This window comes from Sarcophilus harrisii, chromosome 1 (assembly GCF_902635505.1).
Source record: "Sarcophilus harrisii chromosome 1, mSarHar1.11, whole genome shotgun sequence".
NCBI lineage: Eukaryota > Metazoa > Chordata > Mammalia > Dasyuromorphia > Dasyuridae > Sarcophilus > Sarcophilus harrisii.
Genome location: NC_045426.1, coordinates 134,378,444 through 134,397,601, shown reverse-complemented (window position 1 = coordinate 134,397,601; position 19,158 = coordinate 134,378,444). Strand labels below are relative to the sequence as shown.

General features: G+C 35.0%; 1 protein-coding gene across 3 annotated transcripts in view; it reads right to left on the bottom strand.

The window, feature by feature from the left end:
- The window catches only part of GHR (growth hormone receptor), a 299,645-nt gene that overhangs the window by 183,355 nt on the left and 97,132 nt on the right, over positions 1-19,158 (bottom strand). The window contains exon 1 of one of the 3 annotated variants that reach the window (XM_031964606.1): positions 934-1,633. The exons of the other annotated variants lie outside the window; for them this stretch is intronic. The gene's annotated coding sequence lies outside the window, so the exon portion shown is untranslated. Of the gene's footprint in view, positions 1-933; positions 1,634-19,158 lie in introns of those variants that run through there. 3 annotated transcript variants of the gene reach the window in all.

Sequence of the window (19,158 nt, the reverse complement as noted above, 5' to 3'; positions counted from 1 at the left end):
TGGTATCTGAAAAATAAGATTCTGATCTAGCCACAGAGTAGATATACATTGTATCAATTGAGTCTTAACCACCTTGACTTTGTCATTTTAAATGAAACCAAAGAATAAGAGTGCATCCATTAAATAGAGGGAAGGCTTAATAAGTTCATTTTAGAGAGGAAAATAAAGGATTTGGTGGAGTTGGGTTTATTGTAAGTCCAAAGTCAACAGGAAAACATGATTCATGGGACATGTGGGCATCTCATATTATAACGTTTGCAACTAAGCCTTTGTGAAAAAGACATTTTTTCATGTCTTTCGCAAAAGATAATTGCAGCCCATGTGCCAACATCAGTGGACAATGAAACTTCAATGGAGAACCTGAAAAGACTTTCCAATGGAATTAACATATACTTTAATAGTTAGTGATTCTAATGCAAAGGAGAGCATAGAGGAAGATTGCTAAAAATATTTTAGAAAACATAGTTTGGAAGTAAAACATGAGGGAGACCAAATGGATTGTGTGGGTATAGTCAGAGCACGGGATTGTAAATATCAAAATTAACATTAAATTGGGGAGAAAAAGTAAAAATTAGAGGAAGATAAAGTACACAATTAAAACATCTTTAGTTTCATTTATTTAAATGAGCTATTGATAATGAAAAATGAGGATTACAAGCACTTAGATAGCACAGTGGATAAAACACTGGACTTGGATTCAGGAAGATATGTTAAATTCTGCCTCAGAGCAGCTCACTTAATTTTTATTTACCTCCATTTTTTTCATTTTGTTACTTATTTTTATTTTATAAAATAAGAATAATAATAGCACCTTCCTCTCAGAATTGTTCTGAGGATTAAATGAAATAATATTTATAAAGTACTCTAGAATGTCTGGCAATATGAGCTTCTATATAAAAGTTATTATTGTTGTTAATCAGAAAAGAGTGTTACCATTTCCTAAGAAATATAGACCATTATAAGGCAACTGCCATCTATTCAGCGATTACTTGATTTCCTTGTCCAGGAGAAAGATCCAGGAGTCAATGGCAACACTGGTTCAGAGACATAGATTGTGTTTGTAAAATCTTATAGATGGTGATGGTGACAGATACAGAAGCTCTATGTAGATTGTGACACGGTTGTGTTTGTAAAATCTTATAGATGGTGATGGTGACAGATACAGAAGCTCTATGTAGATTGTGACACGGTTTTGAGGGATAGCCTCTCAACACAACTGTAAGATGGGAGCACACTAAAAACTTAGAGGAAAAAAATTCACAAACTTTATTATTACCAAAGGCGACCTAAAAACTATTAATAATTATTGAACCATGGCATATGTGATAATAATCTCCAAAAGATTATATCACAAATATATCTGAAGGAAATGGAGGAAGATACATTACAACTGCAGATAGAGAAGAGTTCTTGATCATACAGTTAAGGGATGAACACGAGATAAAATGTACATTTTGATTCAGTAAATTGAAAAGATTTTGTACCAATAAAAGCAGTAGAGTTTAGAATTAAAAAGTAAACAGTTCATGAGGCACAAAATTTTGCAGCAAATTTCTCTGATAAAGGTCTGATGTACAAGAAAGATAAGTAGTTGTTACAAATATTTAAGAACAGAAACCATTTCCCAATAGATAAATGGTCAAAGACTTTAAAGGGAAGAAAATCAAATCAGTAACAATGCACAAAAAAATGCTTAAAATCACTTATTAGAGAAATGTAAAATGAAAAAATCTCTGAGGTTATATTGCGCACTCAAATGATTAGCTAAGAAAAATAACAACTGCTACAAAGGACATGGAAGGACATTAGGAACACTAATGAATTATTGATGAAGATGTGAATGGGGCCAAGTATTCTGGAAAGTATTTTGGAACTATCTTCCAAACTGTATTTATCCTGTGGCCCAGCATATTGCTAGTCATGCACCCTAAAGAGATTAACAACAGCAGCAAAACATCTGGATAAACAACCAAAAAAACCTTAATTCAAAACTTTTTGTTTTAGCATAGAATTGTAGAAAAAATAGGTATACATATATTGCTGAATGGCTGAACAGATTATGGTATACATATGTAATGAATATTATTGTACAATGAAAAATGTCAAACACAGTATGATATAATCAAGGCTGTTTGGTTATACTGGGAAAAGTGTATGGTAACCACACTTTCTCCCTAACCAGAGGACTTTTTAATACCAATGGTCTTCCTCTGATGCTTTTTGGATACAGGCAAGAGATAACCCAGTCTCCATATGATGACGGTTTCAGATTTTCCTGAGATCCATAGAGAAAGTATAATGAATCATTAATGGTTCCTCTCTCCATTTTCTGCTCCTCATTCATATGTCAACATTGACAAACATATATATAAACTATTTTCAGTGCCACCATTCCATGTAAGACTTATTTGTTCTTAAAAGCCAATCCCAGCTGTGAGAGCAAGAATTTAAAAGCCTACAAATTTAACAAAGTTACATAGAAGCTCATAAATAATATCAATATATTTGTATTGACGTTTTATAAAGCATACATCTGAGGTCATGAAGTCTGAGGAAAAAGTATTATTATTCACATTTTATTGATTAGAAAACTGAAGGTAAGGAAGGTTAAATGGTTTGTCAAATGTCATGAAACCAAAGTGTCAAAGTAAGGATTAGAACTCAGATCTTTTGACTCCTACACTTACAGATTTTCAGCTTCCTCACTTTTTCTCATGGAGTGAAATAAGAACCTGTTATTTCACTGATATACATGCAGGTTATTATTTTCTATGAAATTTTAGAGAGTTACCAAGAGAAGTGAATTGTCCAGTGTCATACAACCATTATGGGTCAGAAGTGGGTGAGATTTGAACCCAGTACTTTCTGGCTCTTCAATTGGCTCTCTATTTCCTATAACACTCTGCCTCTTAAATACGTATGTTAATAGATGGGAATGTCTCACGATATTTTCTCCAAATTTGGTACATAACATTGAATCTAAGGATTTCTTCTTATAGTGTAATAATACCTGTATCTTAGTAGCACTAATCACTCCCACACCTCTCCATGGCTTGGAAATACAATTTTTAATTATAACTAGTTTCATTAAGCCAGTATTTACTAAGCTGCAGCCATCTGTTCTAGGTGTTAAGATGCTGAAGTTAAAAAGAAGTAGCATCCTTCCCCTGGGGAATTTAGAGTACTTGAGAAGAGGAAAGGGAAAAGATGCATTTACAGATAAGAACAGGATTTGGAGTCAGAGTATGGATCTGTTATACTATGTTCCTGTGGACTAGTCACAAAACCTTTCTACTTCTTAATTCCTCATCCATAAAATAAAAGTGATCAACTAGATTTTCTCTGAGGCTCCTTCCTATGACTTATCCAATGATCCTTTATGATCCTGAACATTATACAATGGAAAATGTGAGGAAGGCAAAGGAAAGATACAAAGTAGCATTAAGAAATCTGAGGAAGGAGAAATCACTTTTACTTGGAGAGGATCAAAGCTTCATTAAGAAAGTAGCATTTGAGGAGAACACTGAAGGAACAGAACATTTTCAACATTTCACTATTTTTAACAGGCAGAGATGTGTTTTAGATATGAGTTTGAGAAGCAGGACAAAAATAAGGAATAGATATTGACCCGAACATAGAGGGTATGAAGAGGAGAAGTACAAAGGAGAATTGAAGAGGTAGATCAGTTGGAGTTGGAAAAGAGAATTGGAACAGGTAGATCTTAATGGACCTCAAATGCAAGGGAAGTTGCTTAACGTTTATTGTATAGCTAATATGAAGTATGGTTTAAACATGTTCTGGTCTCCTCCAATTTAAAAAGCTTTACTTGACATTTCTAGTTCCTTTTAGTTATTTTCTCATATCTTGCTTTCCTTTTATGGGTGAAGATGTATACTTCATTGCTTCAATTTTCTCACCTCCTACTCACTTCTCAAGTCCTTACAATCATGTTTATTACAAACATGTTATTGTTCATTTGTGTCTAACTGCTCATGGACCCAATTTTTTTTTTTTTGCAAAGCTACTGGAGAAGTTTTCCATTTCCTTCTCCAGTTTATTTAAAGATAAAGAAACTGAGGCAAACAGGGTTAAGTGATTGCCTAGAGTCACACAGCTCATAAGTGTCTGAGGCTAGATTTGAACTCAGGAAGTCTTCCTGACTTCAGGCCAGGCACTCCAATGGCTTCACCAACAAGCTGCTCACTTTAAATAGCTAGTCCTAATGGTTATTTTCATTGGTTATCCTTAACCTCTATAGCTGTTTGACACTATTAGCCATCCCTTCCTCACATATACTCTCTCCCATTTGGGATTTCTCTTCTCTGTTCTGATTGTTCCTTCTCAGTCTTCTTGCTGCTTATCATCATTGAGAATCTGCTTACTAACCATAGCCTACCCTTGGTCCTCTTCTTTTTTTTAATCTCTAAACCATATCTGTTGTTGATCTCATCCGGAAACATGGGTTCAATTATCCTTTCCATGCAGAAGATTCCCAAATGTCTATATATCCAGCCCACATCTCTCTTCTGATCTCACTAATTGCCTGCTGCACATCTGCTAAATGTCCCACAGACATTTTAAATTTAACACATCCAAAACAAAACACATTATCCCCTCTACAAACACTGTTCCTCCTCCAAAATTAAAAGAAACTTTCTCAACTCCAGATATTAGGCTAAGAAATATTACTTTGATAATAAATACACGGTCTCAGCCTACAGGAAGAAAAAGCAAGTTGGACTTCATATAGTCTGAAGTTATTATAGTCTTATTCCCACATAAGCTTGAACTATATTAAGGAAGATATGTTTTCCCCTTTTTTGATTATTGGACTTATATTTGTTCACAATAATAATGATCATTTTTATAGCCTCTTAAGATTAGCAATTTACATATTTTATCTCATTTGATTTGTAAAACCTTTGTTGAAAGAGAATTGTATAAATATATTTATACATATTGGATTTAACATATATTTTTAACATATATAACATATATTGGATTGCTTGCCATCTAGGGGAGGGAGTGGAGGGAAGGAGGGGAAAATCTGAAACACAAGACTATGCAAGAGTCAATGTTGAAAAATTATTCATGCATACGTTTTGAAAATAAAAACCTTAAAAAAATGGGACTCTTTAAGGAAGAAAATAAACAAGCAAACAAACAAAAACCCCTTGTTGATGCAGGTGCTATTATCTACATTTTTACAGATAAGGGAAATTAAGACTGCTCAGGATCACATACTTTGTAAATGTCTAAGGCAGAATTTAAATTTCGGTCTTCCTGAACATAACAGAAAAACAGTCAGAAGAAATTATATTTAAGGAGGTCACAAATGTTTTTCCTTAGAAAGGAAATCTCTGTGAAGGATTATAGTTGATTATGTCAAAGTGCAACAATATAAGAAAGCCTACCAATATTATCCAAGTTGTCTACTCTAAAATTACTACTAAAATACACAAACATGCAATATAAGATATAATGGGTGTCAGATTTGTGAAAAATAGCAGATTAAGAAAACAGTGACTAATTGAAAAAATGCTAGTCAGCAACTGTATGTATACCAGAGTTCCCAAGGGTAATGCTCCTATAGAGTAATCTTTGAACCAATGAGTATCTCAATTTATGCACAATCTCCCTTTCTTTTTAACAAATCAGTTTCACCTACTTCTGACAGTATTTGAGAAAAAAGCCTGTCCTATATCTGTACTAGTAGATCATTTTTGTCTTTTTACCTGAGTTTCTAGCACAAAACTTTCTTATGTGAAAAGTTTATAGGAACATGTACATGTGTAAAAATATATATGCATAGGAAGTGAAAGTGTTCTAGGCACAGAAGGCAGAGAAAATACCCATAGCTGAAAAATAGAATATCCTGTTCAGTGAATAGGTAGGTCTGGATTGAAGAGGATTTGCTGGGAAGTCAAGTATGAAAAAATTGGAAAGGTGGGTGGGGGGTCAGGTTATGGAGGATTTGAATACTAAACAGTGAATATTGTATTTGTTTCTAAGGAAACAGGAAGTTTACTGAGTAGAAAATCACTTTAGTGACTGAATGGAGAATAGGGTGGGAAGATCCACCAGTAGACTATTGCAGGATCCCAGGTGAGATGGTGAGAGCCTCTATCAGAATATAATGGTATCAGAAGAGAGAAGGGGGCATATTTGAGAAAAGTTACAAAGGTGAAGTCAATAGGCCTTGGCAATAGTTTAGATATCAGAGTTGAGAGACAGTGAAAAGTGGAGGATGACTCCTAGATTGTGAGCCTGAGGGAATGGGAGGATCATATTGTTCTCTATAGAAATAGGGAAGGTAGGACATATTTAAATTGTTTTTGAAATCCATGTTATTGCACCCACTGGAAATCATCAACTTAGAATCTATTTGATCAGACAAAAATAGTCATTAAAAACTGTATTCATTTTAGAATTATTCAAGGAAAATGATTAGTGTCAATAGCTTTGCCTCCCTGATTTTACTGCTTAAGGTTAAACACCAAGAAAGCCAATGACAGAAAATGGACACCAAAATATTTCTATTTGCCTTTTTTGTAGTAGTGAATCACTGGAAGTAAAGTAGATGTTAAAAAAAACCCCAACATAGACAACTATGGGTTGTCTAAATAAATTTAGCAACATGAATGTAATAGAACATTACTGTCATGCAAGAAATAATGAACATAATGAATACAGAGAGGCATAGAAAGACTTATTTGAACTGATGCAAAGTAAAGATAATAGAATCAGGAAAACAACATACATAACAACTACAGCAAGATAAATAGAAACAAAACCAGGGATAATAACAAAACAAATGAAACTGAATACTGTAAAATTATAATGATCAATCTTGGCTAAAAGAAAGAAAAGAGAAGAAGCCTCTTTAACTGTTTAGCAGAGGTAGAGGACTTTAACCATGGAATACTTCATATTATTTTAGTCTTTTTGATGCATGTTTAGGTTTGCTGAACTGCATTTTTTCCTTCTTTGTTTTGGTCATAAGGAATATCTATTTAGGAAGGGGAAAAGTTAGGGATGTATCTAAAAATGTGCATGATGTAAAATCAAAAGACAGTAACAAAAATTTATTCAAAAAACCATGAATTTGTGGTATTTTAATTATGGTATTTTTCTAAATTATGGTATTTATTCTCTTCATTCTAATTATGATATTTATTCTAAAACAGATGCTTTTGAAATGTGAAAATTCCTTTAAAAAAATTCCCTCGTGTTTACTCAGTATGCATGTTTATTACTCTTTAATAAACATTTTTTCCAGGAGTTTGAGCATGAAAAGAGTAGAGGACCATAAAACCATACCGAGAAATTTTCTATTTCACTATTCTTATCTTATTTTGAAAAATCTGAAATCAAGGTATTCATTGCTTTAGTATGGAACAGTAACTTATCTTTGAATATAGTATGTAGCCTCTGCCATTAACCATCAAAGAACATGTCATGTAAGACTACATGTACCCTGAATTGTGATTTATACTGAGTCCTAAGGAGAGTTGTAAAGAGACTCAATATTTAGCAGTCTTGTGTCACAACTTTATTGCTAACAGCTTTTCTGAAAAGCTGACAGGTGAGGACGTTATGCAGAAACAAGAGGAAAGTCCTCTTGAATCCCTATAGTAACTGAATTACAGGCTAGTCTGTACAATAGAATTAAGGAAAAGGCAGCCAAATAATTGTGTAAGAATGTAAAAGATGCTGAAGTAGATCATTTCAATGCTCCATTTAGTCTGAAACATTCCTTGTGCCCCCTATCTGGTTAACTAATTATGGACTGACCAGTCAGAGTAATAATAGCTCACATTTTTATAGTGCTTTAAAAGTTCACAAAATGCTTTGCATACATTGTCTTATTTGAGCCTTATAATAACCCTGTGAAGGTCAGGGACACAAAGATGAGAAAGGCAGAGCTCCTATAGTGGAGTTTACAAAACAATGCGGGGAGATGGGATATGTCATGTAGAGATGTGAATGGGATTTTTGAGCTGGTAAATTAAAATGCCTGCTTTATCGGCTTCCTATGAAAATTTGGACAAGTCCTTAAATCTTTCTAAACTTTTCTCTAAGTTCTTTTCCAGCTCTAAATTCTATGATTTATCTCCTATCAATTGAGCCACACTATGTCAGTTCAGAGAAATGAAACTCAGAAATGAAGATACGGGGCCAGAGTCATGGGAGTACTACCTCTCTGAAGGTATTTCAGATTTAAAGTTGGGAGGTACCTTAGTCCAAGCACCTCATTTTAGAAAGGAAACAAGGACTTACATGTCAGCCATTGTTCTAAGAACTTTACAAACATTATTTCATTTGATCTTTACAACACGGGAAGGTAGGTGCAATTAGTATCTCCATTTAATATTTGAAGGAAAAAATGGTCAAATTATTTGACCAGGGTCACACAGCAAATATCTGAGATCGCATATGAACTTGGGACTTTCTCATTCCAGGTCTACCAGTCTATCCATTGTACCATCTCACTACCTCAGGCTACCTAAGGTCTCAAAGATAATAATAATTAGCAGAGCTTAGTTTTGAGGCCAGATCCTATAACACCAAATTCAGAACATTGTCATCATACCATGATGACTCCATAAATTAATCATCATAATTCTTATTAGCCAAGAAAAGGAAGATGAAGAAGGCAGAAAGACTGATTTTTGTTTTAGATTAGAATTTCTTGGTATTTACTAAATGGAACCTCTTAGATTAAGTGGTCAGTTGCTTTGACTAAGATGTGACAAAAACATAAGGAAATATGAAAGTCACTTTTAAAAATATCATGTTATTTTTTCCCCTAACTACTAGTAAACAAAGCAATGAGGCTAGCTCTGGGCTTAGAGCCAGAAGACCACCTCTATTCATTACTTAACCACATGACTTCACAAGATCAAATGAAATAATAAATGGAAATTGCTCTGTAACTTTTACACAATATTTTTATTATATTTATTATATACTATCTTAGGAGAGGCAGGAAAGATGAGTAGGGAGCTCACTTCAGTGTCAGGCAGAAGTCAAGTTGTGTCTTACACATGCTGACTAAGTGACTGTGCAAATAGCTCTTCAGTGCTCTACAGAACACTGATATAGGAGTTCTTAAACTAGGACTCTGAACTTTCAAAAAATACATTTTGATGATTATATTTAAAATATATGTTTTTATATAATTGATATAAGCCCATGTATCTTAAATAATGCATTTAAAAACATGATTCTGAGGAGTTCATGAACTTCAGTGGATTTAAAAGATATCCATGACATATAAAAATAAAAACTTATGTTCTAAGATGATAAATTGCAGGGAAGGCATTGAACTGCATTAGTAAAAGGAAATCTTATTCCCAAACAAAATTTTTTGTTGTTGTTCAGTTGTTTCAATGATATCTGATTCTTTGTGATCCCATAAAGTATTTTCTTGGCAAAGACACTACAATAATTTGCCACTTTTTTCTCTAGGTTATTTTACAGATGGGGAAATAGAAACAATGCTGTTAAGTCATTTGCCTAGGGTCATACAGCTAGGAAGTGTCTGAGGTTGAGTTTGAATTCAGGAAGATGTCTTCCTAGCTCCAGAACCAGCACTCTATTCACTGCACTACTTAGCTACCTTCACAAAAATAGCTTATCCTTACATAGCATTTTAAAGTTTATATGTTTTCCTTCCAGAAATCCTGTGAGATAGTACAAATATTATTATTGATGACCTTATAGAATGAAGACTAAAGTTGGAGTACAGACTTGGATTCAGATTTTGTCACTGTTACTTACTAGTAGACTGATGATAAATAAATTATTTAAATGATAAAATCTTTAAATTATAAAAGCTATTATTTTATTGTATATTATAATTATCATAAAATTATAAAACTATAACATTAAATTACAAAAACTGTAAGATAGGAAAAATAATATCTGTACTCATTAGCTCACCGAGTAATACCTGGAAAGTTATCTTTCTACCAATTTGTAGTCTTTTCTCCACCCCTTCTTCACATTCCCTTTCTTGGCTAATAATTATTATATATACATAATATATTATTTATAGTATATTTATTTATATAACATTTAATAATATATTATTTATATTAAATTATATATTATATAATAATAAAGAATGATTTATGAAGCCCAGTTAAGGAAATTGAGTCCCAGGGACATTAAGTGCTGTACCCAAAATCATCAGAGGTGGTATGTGAATCATTCTTCTGACTACAAAGAGTCAAGGCCCATTGCACTGTACCACCATTGTTGAGATCAAATGAGGTAATGTATACAGAGAACTTTAAAGTTCCATATAAAAGCCAGTCATCATCATCATCATCATCATCATCATCACTGTCGTCGTCATCATCATCATCAACAAGGAAACTGTGACAAGAAGTTAAATGATTTACCTATGGCCACAGAGTTCTAATTCATACATGTAAGGGTCAGAGCCAGAACCCAGGAATGCTGATATATCTAACATTCTTTCCATTACACCATGATGGCCCCAGTTATTAACAAAAAATGGACAAGAGAAAAAAAATCAAATATAAAAATGTGGTTGTTTTTTTTTTTTTTTTTTTTTGGCAATGATAAAATTTTGGCAATAAATTTTGTACTATCCTTCACTCACAAAGTGCCTCCATCAGTTACTGGCTTGTTCCTCCAAAACTGGTAATATGGGTCCCCTTAGTACAATAATGCCAGGGATATTTTCTTTTGCACAATAGAAAACTAGGGAATAATGGGATGTTTACATTGGCCCTGGAACTTTGTGCAAAGGTTCCATCCATATTCCCACTATAGCAAATGCCATTTGGAAATTTATGATGTGATGTTTCAAGCTCAGAGAGGGTAAGGGGGAATGTCCTAGACTCCTCCCTTTCAAGTAAATATAGGAGACTCACATAAATTTGCTAAAATGATAAAGGTGGCAGCCATACTGACATTTGTGTTTTGCAAAGTTTTGACAGCTCAGAATGGACAAAACACATTATGAAATTTTGCTATTGTCTCTATCAATGTTGCTCAAGGGGAAAGAGTGCTGAGCCTAAAGTCAAGAAGACTTGTGTTCAGATCCAATGTCATATATTTACTAGCTACAGAAACTTGGGCAAGTCACTTAATCACTTAGTCTCAATTTCCTCATCTGCAAAATGGAGATAACAGTATTTACCTTTCAGGGTTGTTGTGAGGATTAAATGATATAATAATTATAAAGCACTTAGCACAATCCCTGATACATATTAGCTAAAAGGAGAAACCATTTTTCCTCCTTATTTATAAAATGGTTTTCTCAATAAATCCAAAAAAGGGGGATAATTTTACTTAAAAGTTCAGAAGATTCAAACATCAGAATACCAAAATCCTACAATGGAGAATAGAGGTGGGGAAAATCCTGTCCTAAGGAAATTGGAAAAGACATTCTAATGGACAGCTCATAGCTGGAGCAGCTCACAACTGATACTGTAATACCCTGATAAAGCCTCCCTAATCCAGCTAGGCAGTGTAACTCTACTCCTACACCCAAGTCTAGGATGATTTTTGCCAAGGAACAGCAATGAGATGAGTGAATGACAGAAAGACTTGTCTTTTAATTAGTTTAGAGACCTTTGACTTGAAATTAGCCTCTCAAACTTTCCAACTTGGAGGTTCAAGATCTGGGTCTGTGGACAGATTACAGCATCCATGAACTGTTTGGGAATCAATAATTAAACAAATAAGTTGAAAAAATGAACTTTGTTGGGAATAAATTCCCAACAAAGTTCATATATATGTTTATATATGTATGAATATACACACACATATATTATGCATATGTACATGTATGTCTATGTGTGTATCTATTTCAATAAAATTACCTATCTTTGTAATTCAATATAATTTATTAAAAGCATTATTCTGAGAAAGGATCTCTAGACTTTATCTGATTGCCAAAGGAGTCTATGACACAAATATTTAAGAATCCTAACTCTTTCTTTGTAGAGTCTTTCTCCTAATAATTATGTCATTGGCTCAGAGTTCTCTCAACCAATCTGGGATCATGTCTCCCTTTGCATACTAAGCTTGGGTCTCACAGTGTTGTCAAATGGTCCCAGGTTTGGGTGGGAAAGGAATTTCAAAAATGATATTTCTCTACCCCATCTAACCTAACATCCTTCCAATGCATTCATCCTGTAATGTTTTGTATTGCTGTTCTATATGCTCATGACATAGTCTTAGTAAAACTTCACCATGAGAACACAAACCTTGCATATATTATTCCTGGTCACTTAGCTTTAGTGATACCCTTATTCTGATCCCTCATCAAATCTTGAAACTTAACATGGGCTTTTGAAAGTTTTATCAACAAAACCAAAGCTTCCTTAAATGCAAGACTGAAAAGGCTTTTACTATGGCCCCAAGGACTAACTCTAGTCTACTGCCCCCAGGAAGATGAAGTTAACTACAGCTACAGTCAGTGATCAGAAACTAAATCTTTAAAGGGATGTAAACTATACTGGTGGAGGAAATATTTGGACTGATAAAATCACAGCCACTTTTAGTACAGGAATAAGGAAGAAGTCAGTACCCATTAGTGGGCTACATACAGTAAGTGCAAAATAAGTGATTATTAAAGTAACCTGAAAGAGTCAAATGGAGGCAAAACTATTGGAATGATGGAGCCTAAGATATTCTCTTGAAAATCAACCTAGCCTACTAGTCTTTCTTCCAGTCCTTACAATGTTAGGTTCTCATATAAATAATAACCCCCAATTTTATATTTCCCCAAGCACGTTCCTCATAATAAGTCTGTGAGATAAAAAGTGCAAATGTGATCTCTATTTTACAATGAGATTTAATACAACAATTACAAACTGAGATTTAATAGCTCATAGTTAATGACTTGCTTGTACAGATTAAAATAAATGGCCCATAGGGACTAAAAATCTGGGTCTTCTGACTCCAAATCTAGTGATTTTCCCATCATATCTTGTTGCCATCAAGCATGGGGAAAAATCAAGGAAAGACAAGCATAAAGTAAAATGTGATGATGTTGTGAAATAAGGTGCTTCTGTTACCTGGAATAATCAACCTTTCAGCTGCCTCTGAGTTAGAAGCCTCTAAGTTCCCTTCCAGCTAATTTTAATTCCCTTTTAGCTCTAAAGCTATATAGCTCAATGGGTAAAATGCCAGGGCTGGAGTCATGAAAACCTGAATTCAAATCTAGCCTCAAACACTTGCTGGGTGACTCTGGGCAATTTTTTTTGTCTTTTTGCTTCACTTGCCTCATCTGTAAAATGAACTGGAAGAGGAAATGGTAAGCCACTCCAGAACCCGAAATGGTCACAAAGAGTCAGTCATGACTGAACAACAAATGAACAAAGCATAACACTGAGTTATTTCTCCAACCATAGTTGTAGAGTGGTTTTGACACCCACATTCTTCTGTCTGTCTCTTTTTGACCAAAGGCAAGTATTTGGGAGATAGCTAAATGGGTGTCGGAGTACAGTTTGTGACCACAGAAAGAAGTTAAACTAATGAACCCAATGGCTATTTGATACCAGCCTTATTAATAATTATGTCAAGCTCTAAATGAGTTAATAAGTTCTTTAGTGGTATAGCAGTAATGACAGGGACCCACAAGGATAGACTCTTACTATGTTCAATCTTTCACTAAACCCTGGTTTTATTTGCATGTCCTGGACACATCTTTCCCATGTGCCATCACTATGCCAATCTGATATCTATACCTGTCAAAGTTTTGTCATCCCATGTTCACCCTAACATTCCTACATGGCTTACCTACTCTGGCCAGTGTATATAGGCAGGAGTATCAGCTTCTGCCCACTTTCTATAGATTCAGCAAGGACACACATACACATGCCTCTCCTCCCATTTACTCTAAGCAAAGAATGAGCTTTGAGGGTCTCACCTGGCAAACTCTCCTAGATATTTTTCCCCAATTATTCTTCCTCTTTCCACCTCTCTCCTTCTTCCTCTAACATGGAAGTGATCCAAGCTCTGCTTTTTCTTAAATCTCTTTCTACTTTTCTCATTCAATAACCACTGCATCATAAACATACTCCCTTGAGCCAGACCTCACACCAAGACACCCACAATGCTCAATCACCAACTCACAGAACCTAGAGATGCTGTCTTAGAGCCCCAGGAGAGGCTAATTAATAGTTGCTGACAACTGCTTGAATTAAGTCTTCCATGCACAGAAGTCTGTTGTCCACTCAGTCTCAATTTTAATAGATGGAAACTCCAAAGAAAGAATTATTTGAGTCAGTCTGTGATTGCTCCTTAAGAACTTCTATGCATTCTTTAAAATAAGAGATAACTCAAAAACAGGCCTAACCACAACATGGAAAATTTCCAACTAGAATAACTACACCTCCCGATCAAAAGTGTATAGAGGCTGTTGGCGTATTTTCAAATATCAAGCATTCATGGTCAACCTTGATTCAAAATGCAGAGGAGGGGCATGTCTACTTACAGACATGAAGTCTGGTTTGGATGAAGGCCTGAAAACACACAGCAGGGAGCCAAAAAGGGCTGAAGGATTTATAGTATCTGAGGTTGCTTACCAGTAACCTGGGATGGATTCCTGAGGGAGTATGTGACATCTTTTCATTAGAGGTCTTTAAAAATAGGATAGAGCCTTTTCTCTCTTGAGGGGTTTATTTGTAGTCCTACTTAAAGGCAAAGAGATGGACTAGATGCTCAGAAATGTCCCTTGCATCATTTTAGACCATGAATTTTCAGGGTAAACCATGTCCAATTTGGAAGCATTTTATTTCCACTGTTTTGAAGCATAAGAGGGCAAAGAGCATTTGAAGTTTCCTTTAGGATCAGAAAAAGACTATATTTCCCCATATTCTTCTGTAACTCAGCAAAAACAGCTGAGTGGATTTTAATCAAACTTTCCAAAAAGCTTTGGGCTGAGACCAAGCATGGAAAAATTCAAGCCCAAAGGAGAAATTTCCAGAAATTTAGAAGCAAGTGAAAACAGGGGGTTATAACAGTTCATACTCCATGAAACTTTAGTATCTGCTGCCAGGAACAAAGTATATAAGATATTATTTACTGCTCAGAGCCCTGCACAGAGGCAGCATTTGGTTTTAGTGAGGTCCTGCTTTCAACCCTTCCTGCAGCTGGGCTGGGTGCTAAGGCACAGGGTAATCAGCTGGCTTGCCAAGGTGACACAATGAGTTAGTGACTCTTTCCAGATGAGACCACAAAGACCCGCTAGCCCTTTGAATGAACCAACAAGTCCCATGATTTGAGGAAAGCTTCGCACTTTTTACCTTCTCCAGTTCGAAATCTCAATTCTAATTGTTTGGTATTTGAATTTTTCCAAAGCACTGAAAAGTCATTTATTCCTAAATTTCCCAAGGGCAGATTGGAACTTTAATAATTTAGTTTCATGTGAATGATCAACCTTGTCCCTCATCAGCCTACTCTCCCTTCCTCTCATCCCCATTAATCTCTTTTCAGTTTGTAAAGGACATTATCCCAGACAATCCTGCAATGTTCCCTTGATACCCTTGAGTACCAGTCCCCATCTATCTCATCTGATTCCCAGCTGGTATCCTATAAGAAAATCTACTCTGATAACTCCAAACATTCCCATCTTTTGTTGGTGGAAAGCTGATGAAAAGCTAAATCAGATTCCTCACTCTGTCACTTAATGGTAACTTAATAGTTACTATAAATAACTTAAAGCAAAGACTATTATTAAATTTTATCATTAAATTATTAAAAATCAACAATGTTTCAATTATTAAATTTAATTATTAAATTAATAACAAGTGATAAAGTAATTATTATTGATAACTTAATAATGACTTAATGGTAATTTAGGTAAGTCACTTAAAGTTCCCTTTTTACTTTTAGGATGAGGGATAGGAGGCAAGAGGCAATGTTATACAGTGAAAAGGATGAAATTTAGAATCAAGGGATTCAATTCAAATTCTAGTTTTATAGTCAAGTACCTTCATGATCTTGGACAAGTCACATAATCCTATTAGGATTTAGCTTCCTTATTTATAAAATTAGGGATTAGACTATCAGGCTATTGAGGTCCCTTCCAACTCTAAGTTGGCAATCCTAACACTTGCTACCTCCCTCCTGGGGTTGGGAGGATTAAAATGAGTTAGTGACTGTAGAGTGCTTTGAAAGTGTAAAGTGTTATGAAAATGTCAGCTATTATTAACAATCATGCCAGAAGAAATCAGCATTATCGGTACCTCTCTCAGATCCTTCTCAAGTGCCTCTTCTCTCCACTTCCCACAAAACTCCTCCCCCACAAGACATTACTATATAAATAAATCTTTGTTGGATAAATGAATGAACTAGTCTTCTCCACTCCTTAAGCATGTGTCTGCTCTGTAACCTAAGAGGGTCATGTTACATGAGAGGGACAAATGAAAGAAAAAAAAAAGACACCCTGTAGAACAGGCTTCTTCAATGGGAACACAACACTGTCAGGGGTCCAATGGTTCATATGGTCTCAGAATTTTAGATTTGGGAGGTTTCTTAGTTGGAAGATATTGAGACTATACAGAGAGGTATCCCCTCTCTAATGACAGATAAAATTAATGGCAATGGTTTGAGTTGGATAAGATTGAAACAATTAAATAACTACTGAGCAGTCCTTTGTAGAGTTCATTTAAAAATTTTTACATGTCAGAATTAGGGAGATCTATGATTACATTGCTATAGAGAACTCTAGTGAGACAAAATTCCTCTCTCAATGGAGGCTGTTACCTTTTTTAAGACTGACATAGTCTTAGAGAGTTGCCCTAGAGGTTTGACCCCTAAATCCTGCTTCTAATATCTAATATCTAATGGACAAGTCATTTAAACACTGGTCTTCCATTTCCTTATCAAGAAAATAAGGTAGGGAATAATGTTGGGCTGGATGATATTTTTTTCCCCAAAATTTTTATTTATTTTTACTTTTAATTTATGAAACAAAACAGCATTTCCATAATAGTATAGAATATAATAAAGATAATTATCTTTATTGCACATGAAACTACTTATCTATTATGTACAACCTTTTATTCCTTTAAAATAAATAATAAAATTATCATCTAACTTTTTTTCTTGATATCCTTCCCCCTCAATAGACACCATTAGAACCAAATATGTATACTTCTAAGCTTCCTTCCAGCAGTAAATTCCTCTTAAGCAGCCAGTTTCAATGCCCACTTTATTCTACAACTTTAAGAGCACTGACTATTATCCTGCATTAGTATGACAGGGTCAAGACTGGGCTTTCATCCAGCTGTTGCACCAGTCACAGGCACTCAGGGCAGATGGGCCTGTGCTGAGAGTAGGGCTCCTTTAAAGGTCATTAGTCCCCTCCAGTTACCAACCCATTAAGATCTTTACAAAGGCTAAAACCAAAGAGAGATTTGCTTCAGATGTCTAAAAAAACAAAGACACAAGAAAACCTCTTCTTTACCCCAACAATAACTCAAGAGTACCCCACCTTTCCAGCTTTTTGTTTCTAATAAAAACAATTCTTATTGTTATAATTTTTTGGAGGATCTGGAGGAGGCTTTAATGAGCACAAAAATCTTCATTTAAACTAAGCACACGTTCCAGGCAAAACTGAAGTGTGTAAGAAGCTTTGGAAGCACTGAAGGTCAAAATGTCTTCTGAGCTATTCACTAAGTTATTATTGAAGTTAAAGCTAAGGGCCAGCTAGAGCTGTTTTTGGTGGCTCATTGTGGACAGGAATCAATACTCAAATTAAATACTCAATACAGATCAATCCACAAATCTCTGCTCAGCCAGTGTGAACTTCTCCCCTCATCTATTAACATTTTCAGGGTGTTAAGAAAGAATGATATTCTAGTAAGCTGAGACAAAAGGCCAAAAAAAGAGATGGAAAATGAAAATTGCAAATGAATCCTCCTGAAAACTGATCAGATTTTCAACATGTTTTTCTTTTTCCCTCCTAATTAAAAAAACCAAAAAAACCCCCCAAAAAATGTCAAGTTTTCTTAGCTCCATGCAAAACACAGAGATATAAACTATTACTGTTCAAAAAGACAAATTGTCAAAAGAAAATGCAGTCCAAAGCTCATCCTGCTAGAAATTGCCAAGGTGGCTGCACAGGAAGGAAGATAAAGGGGGACGTGGACTAGAAAAAAAAAAAAAAGATAAACATTGTAAACAGTAATTGCCTGGACCAAGGAACCATTAGCATATGCAGACCAAAATAAATAAAAGTGAACTGTTTACATCAATAAAACAAACTGCTTTTAAGATTTTCAGGCTACTTTTCATGGGAGCAAAAAATCTGGAAAGAAAGTATCCATTGGTTGGGGAATGGCTACATAAATGGTGGCTTGTGAATTTGTGGTAATGGTATTGTGTTGTGATAAATAATTGATGTAAGGAATTCAGAGAATGATGGGAAGATTTGTGTGAACTGATGCAGAATAAAGGGAGCAAAACCAGGGGAATATCGGTCGGTTTTCATCCTGCATTTTCAAAGAGGACCAAAATAAACAACACCAAATTAGAATCAAGTTACAATGTATCGGACTGTGGCGGATTGGACCAATATGATCTGGGAACGCTTTGCTACAGGTTGGGCACAAATAGTTCCTCTATGAACACTTGGAGTAACTTCTCTGATTTTGTACATTTCGTGTTTCTTCTGAGCTAATTCAATTCTCCTTTCCTCATGGAATATAGCATCTTCTCTGATAAAGGCACACCTTGCTGGGCGGCCCTGGGCCATTATCTCCCAAGACATGCAATCAGTTCTAAAGTTCTTAAGAGACCTCTTGAGACTGTCCTCTTCTGGTCTCATGGTGACACTGTGATTCAAAGTATGGAAATTCAAAGGAAGTTGAACTCAGATCAATGGTAATGATCCATCTTGGTCCTGGAGAAGATATAATGAAATCCATTTGCCCTTCTTTGAATGGAAAGATGGAGATTACTGGAGTCAACTGTTGAATATGTTTGTTGGGACAAATTATGCATTTGTTCAGTTAGTGTTTTTTGTTTGTTACTGAAGAAGATTCAAAAGGCTGTGTGTATGTGTTTGAAAAAAAAATGGAAAAATCAAAAGGTATCAATAAAACCGAAAAAAAGCATAAAACCCCCAAGATTTGTAGGCATTTTTGATTCTCCCCAAGACTGCCA